The 6,559-nt window shown below is 35.7% G+C and overlaps 1 pseudogene; it reads left to right on the forward strand.

Moving 5' to 3' along the window:
* The first annotated feature begins 6,010 nt into the window (after window positions 1–6,010).
* LOC136845983 (U-scoloptoxin(01)-Cw1a-like) overlaps window positions 6,011–6,559 on the forward strand; it is a 4,783-nt pseudogene continuing 4,234 nt past the window's right edge.

Genomic DNA, 6,559 nt, shown 5'->3' on the forward strand with positions numbered 1-6,559 from the left:
CAGTCTTGTTCCTTAATTCTTTTGACAGACAAAATCATCAGTGAACCCAAACCAAGAAAAAGTCATTAAGGTGAAGTCAGTTGATTAGTACCCATTAATGAATTCAGCTATAACTTGACTTGAGGTGCTAGCCTTTTCGAAAGTGACTAACTGTCTACAAATCACAGAGTACTTCAGAAAAATTCTAGTCACTGCAAATCGATGACATTTGCAGTTTCTGATTGCGTTTAATGCTTACGTCAATGTACCCTCTACAGACTTTGGAATACTTTCTTTTACTTTCTTTGGCTTCCCATTCTGTGGTACATTTTATCAGGTTTCTCTCTTGCTTATTCTGCTTGAGGAGACACGCGCACAGGTGTATTTGCTTAGTCACACAGGACTTTTCTCTTTGGTAGCACTAGGGTGGCAGTGCGTTCCAAGGAATCAACACCCTTTTGGAGCACAACTAATTGTACTAAGGGGAAATGCACTCTGCCCAAGCAGAGCTTAATTAATAAGTAGAAGGAAAAGGAAAGGTAAGAGGAAACAGATACACGCGGTGCATTACAACAGTATTAGCAGTAATAAGTATTGGTAGGAATACTTAAAAAATAAAAAGTATTACATATATATATATATATATATATATATATATATATATATATATATATATATATATATGTGTGTGTGTGTGTGTGTGTGTGTGTAATACTTTTTATTTTTTTATGTATACCGATGCTTATATATATATATAGTATATATATATACATATATATACATAAATACATATATAATATATATATATATCTTCTTCTTCTTTTCCTTTTAACGTGCTTTTATTTTTTTGTATGGGGTACACGATGCCTTATTTGAAGGACTTTTTGATTTGGCTTTGAGGGTAGACCTGTGGTCCCGATCGGCTGCCCTGCCTGACATATTAGACCCCGGTACGTACGTTTCATATAATACCAGACCTATATTATATGTTTATATATATATACATACTAAATATCTGATATCCTCTGACAAAGGGTAATTTTGCTGACAGTAATTTTGTTTCCTTCCCAAGAAACCCTTTTACTTTTGGCACCCACGAAGAATCGTGAAAGACTGCATTGCAAGTAATTTCACTTGTAAATGTAATGTTTCTAAGTCCCCAGGCTGGAGAGCAGCAACTACTTTCACAGGCCCTGTCCACGAAGACCTTTTCCTTCATCAGCGAAAAGGAAAAAGATGATGATGCTGATGACGACGATAGAATGAAAAGAGGGGACTTGGGCGAAGGAGAAGACGCAAGAAAGGGAAACAGAACCCAGAGGAATACAAACAAGATAAAGCAGGGGACGAAAAATACAAAAAGAGATTATGAAAGATATTATAAACCGAAGAAAAGGAGACAGCAGGAAGGACATTCATGAGACGATGCAAGAAAATGAGGAGCAAGAAGAAGACCTTGTGGTGTACCTATAGGGAATTACCAGAGGAGGGAATCTCTCGGTACGTCTTTTTATCAGGTTCATTTGCATACAGATTCCTAATACAGAGGCAAAACTATTTCTTATGTCAACTTTGCTTCTTTTTTTTTTTTTTTTTTAGAAAGAGAATGAAGCAATTTCTATTAAACGTCGATTACGTTTACCAGATCGTAAAACCAGGGGTTTTGGTGTCCGTCGCTGACAGCGTTCTCCACAGAGCTGTCACGTTCATGAAAATAAAAGGGAGAGTTCTTGGTAAATTTGCATGGTAATGTATGAGTGAGATTCTTTGTACATAAGCACTCTCATTTATAAATAAATATATATATATATATATATATATATATATATATATATATATATATATATATATATATATATATATATATATATATAAATTCATGACTAATACATGTATATGCACATATATATAAATATACACTCTCTCTCTCTCTATACACATACACACACACACACACACACACACACATATATATATATATATATATATATATATATATATATATATATATATATATATATATGTGTGTGTGTGTATGTGTGTGTGTGTGTGTGTGTGTGTGTGTGTGTACATATATTATATGTGTGTCTTTGTGTGAGCGTATGCTTAATATGTGCATACATGTATCAACTGCGAATTTCTTTACTCATATATATGTGATAGTACCGATCCTTATACAAATACGCTTATCAGTACCTCGGGTCTTCACTGTTACATTGATTTCCTAGCTTCCATTCCTTTCACTTTCAGCTGCTTCGAGTTCTTCCCATTCTTCTGCTCAGATCTTCCCCTTTTGCATCAAGCATTCCAGCGCATCTCCATTTCATGGCCTCGCACTCTTCATTCTTCCTCCGCATGTCATCCTGAATAGCCCCTCCGGAATTGCCAAATAATCTTGAAATTTTACTTTTCCCACTTCATGATTTTTAAAAATGTTCTAGTCTCACTTTATAAGGGAAGGATCACACGAGGACTTTGTCTGGCATTTAGCTGACGAACTTTATTAGTGACAAAAGCGAAGTCTTGCTTGTTCGTGATTTTGCGACATCGCCTTAACGAATATGCGTGACTCCGTTTAACGGCGAATTCCAGGAGCCAACGGAATGTACGAGGGAGTATTTAATCCAATTCTTTTACTACCCCTAAATCAGTAGGAAGTCTTGTTACACCAATTTACACTGGTGTATTTTCCTTCCTTGTTAAGAAGGCCAATAGTTCTGGAAATCCAGGAATTTTATTTAGCCTGGGCATGAGAAATAAAGATGACAAGGGGTGCTTAAAAAAAGCGCTTAATTCCGTAAGAAGCTATTTATAACCTGTTTCTTCAATGATGTACGTTGTAAGAGTTTGGGATAACGGAAGTAATGAGATTATTCCAAATCCAGTCCTTAGAGAGCTAGAAACAGTTACCGACCAGCGTAGTCCTTGGATTACCGACGTCCATTTTAGTGAATATAAAAAAAAAAAAAATTTGTCCCGACGCAGATTGCATGAGGGGAAATGATGAAGGCTATTAAGGGAAGAAATCTTTCTCTGGAGATGACTGATTGTAGAAAAAACTTGAAAACATAGCCAGATGACTTTACGATGAAAAGATGGCATTAGCAACATGATATAAACGGTGCTGTGGTCGTGTGGTGAGAATGAGAAAATTCTCAGTGCTTTGCAAGGCAAAATCTTCGACGTCTATTCTGAAATTTTTAAAAAATATTCTCTGAGGTATATTCTCACTTCATGCCCAGGAAAAGAAAGGACAGGGGGCTTGGCTTGCAACCCCTAACAATATACTATAACAAAATCACATTTATAGATGTTCATAATGATTAGGAAAAATTAGGCGGAAGAAATATGCAAACGCATGTCCTTAGACATACGTAAAAGTAGATTTCATATATATATATATATATATATATATATATATATATATATATATATATATATATATATATATATATATATATATATATATGCGTGCGCGCGAGCGTTTGTGAGTGTGTTTGTAAGCCCGTGTGTGTAGGCATATAATCTCATGTATCTACAAAGCTATACTTCAATCATATTGTCATATAATTTACTTTTTCTTTTAAATACGAAGCCATGATCGTCGTAATGAATACCTGACAAACTTTTATATATATCCTTGATATGAAGTTGCTTGTAAAGTAAACAAGAACTTACTCAATTTGCCGCGAATGAACATTTTATTTGAAGCGCATCATTAGTTTAAAAGCTTCTTTTCTTTAGATTTGTTTACCTATTTTATCGTTAATTTAACTTCATGATCACGAACTATATTTTTTTCACGTATACAGATTAAAAGCCATAGACAAATATTCTTGATATTCAAAGTTAAAGTTTATCAAGGTTAACATAACGAGGACAAATTCATTTCTCTTAGATGAGACTATTTACCTGACTATTTTAAAGATTCATATTATTTTTCATATTTACCTGTCATCATCGTGTAAAGAGTTATGGAAAAAGCAAAATGCAGAACCTTAAAAAAATGCATACCACAGCAGAACCTCCAAAACTAGTAACCATTGAAGACTCATTGTACGACCGTCATTACTACTGTAGCTATTAATACTCGCCGGTGTCCAACCACGCCCTTAGACTGCTTAGGTTCCCAAGGGAAACACACTGCTCACGGCGGGGTGCCCATTGTACCCAGCTAATGAATGCTCCATCTGATAAGAAGCCTAATTTCCAATTAATATCTCTTGGTCATGCTAGAAAGAACCACTTTTTGAGTTCGCGCGCGCGCATGTTTGTGAGTGTGTATGTGTGCGTGTATGTGTGTGTGTGTGTATGTGTATGTGCTAAAGAGGGTGTTTGAGAATAAAAAATTACTTTTGAACCAAAATAAATTGCAAATAATAGTGAACACTGAGTATGTGTGTGTGCGTGTGTTAAAGAGAGAGAGTGACAGACAGAAGTGGTAGAAAATTACCTTAAGCTAAATAATTGTAAGTGATGATGAAGACAGAGTATGTACGAGTGCGTGTGCGTGTGTACGTGTGACAGAATGACCGACAGGATTATTTTTATGCGAGTTAAGTAAAAATAATCGTGAAGTGAGATTGGGTACTACCTCTCGTTGTGCATTTCTGATGTGTAGTTGTAAGATATGTATGAGAGAGAACTATACCAAAATAAATAAACAGGAAATAATGTTGAGAACTGAGATTTGGAGAGAGAAAAATAATAAATTATTTTCTATATAAATCTAAGGTAAACAATGAACAAAGAACGGAAGAGACCAAGATAATTAATTTTTTCGAAAATATATTTATATAATAGTGAGAACTGAGAATGGAAGAGAGAAGGATGGTCAATTGTTTTTTTCCAAAATTAAGGCAATTAAGGTGAGAACTAAGATAAGAAACACAGAGAATTATTTTTTATCAAATTAAAGGGAAATAAACTTGAGGATTGATATTGCTGTAGGACTGGAATATGAAAGCTGGAACAAGTATAACAAGAAGAAAAAGAGAGAGAGAGAGAGAGAGAGAGAGAGAGAGAGAGAGAGAGAGAGAGAGAGAGAGAGAGAGAGAGAGAGAGAGAGAGACTTATTTGTAATCAAATGAAAGGAAATAATCTTGAGGATTGCTGTTGGATTTGAATATGAAAGTTGGTATAGGAATAACGACAAGAGAGAGAGAGAGAGAGAGAGAGAGAGAGAGAGAGAGAGAGAGAGAGAGAGAGAGAGAGAAGATATCAAATAAAAAGGAAATAATCTTTATGATTGAGAGAGAGAGAGAGAGAGAGAGAGAGAGAGAGAGAGAGAGAGAGAGAGAGAGAGAATTATTTGTTATCAGATAAAAAGGAATTAATCTTGATGACAGATATTGCAATGCGATTACTGCAATAAAACTGGCATAAGAATAACGACTGGAGAGAGAGAGTGAGAGAGAGAAAATTATTTATTATCAAATAAAAAGGAAATAATCTTGATAATGGAGAGAGAGAGAGAGAGAGAGAGAGAATTATTTGTTATCAGATAAAAAGGAAATAATCTTGATGGCTGAGATATTGCAATGGGATTGCTGTATAAAAATAGGCATAAGAATAACGACTGGAGAGAGAGAGAGAGAGAGAGAGAGAGAGAGAGAGAGAGAGAGAGAGAGAGGAGAGGGGGCGGGCGGGTAAACAATGGTGACAAGTTCGAGAACCCGGAACAGCAATCATAAATGAAATAGAAATTTTCCAAACCCAGAGCACATGGCCGTCCAAAGCGAAGTTATTTCCCTACCCACACTGAGCACGTCGAGAAGAGAGGGCCACGGAAGAGAAAATGGTACGTGGCCCGGGCACGAGAGAGAGACAGAGAGAGAGAGAGAGAGAGAGAGAGTAAACAATGGTGACAAGTTCGAGAACCCGGATCAGTAATCATAAATGAAATAGAAATTTTCCAAACCCAGAGCACATGGCCGTCCAAAGCGAAGTTGCTTCCCTACCCACACTGAGCACGTCGCGAGAGGGGGCCAAGGAAGGGGTACGTGGCCCGGGCACGCTTGGGTATATAAATCCTGCGGCGCGGGTGTGCCTTCACAGTCCGAACCTCACCCTCCAGCCGACCACGTCCGCATCCGTCCTCCTCCTTCGCCCTTAGTCGAACAACTCGAAGTCGAAGCCGCCGCCATTATGAAGAACTTGGCAATTGGTAAGAGCCGTTATTGCTAATAATAACTGTTATTACAAACATAACATTTCGTAATTCTGAAGCAAATCTGGTTACTACACTTTCATATTACATATGGGTATTTACCATAAAGTTATAATCATCTAATGTTTTAAAGAATTATTTTTTACCAATTTCATGTAAAGCAATAATTAGATCAGTCATGTAGAGTAATAATTATTGATAATAATGTTTTAAACATCATTATTATTTGTATTTTTATTTTATGTCACAGAGTTTGTTATTATTACAAAAAATTAATAATTACTTTTCTGCTTAACTTCCGGTTAACGTTATTTTTATCATTGTTATTGTCCTTTTCCTTATTTTATCTTTATCATTGTAATTTATCTTTTTATTTCCAGTTACAAAAATTATTACCATTATTTTTAACAC

This window comes from Macrobrachium rosenbergii, chromosome 2 (assembly GCF_040412425.1).
Source record: "Macrobrachium rosenbergii isolate ZJJX-2024 chromosome 2, ASM4041242v1, whole genome shotgun sequence".
NCBI classification, from domain to species: domain Eukaryota; kingdom Metazoa; phylum Arthropoda; class Malacostraca; order Decapoda; family Palaemonidae; genus Macrobrachium; species Macrobrachium rosenbergii.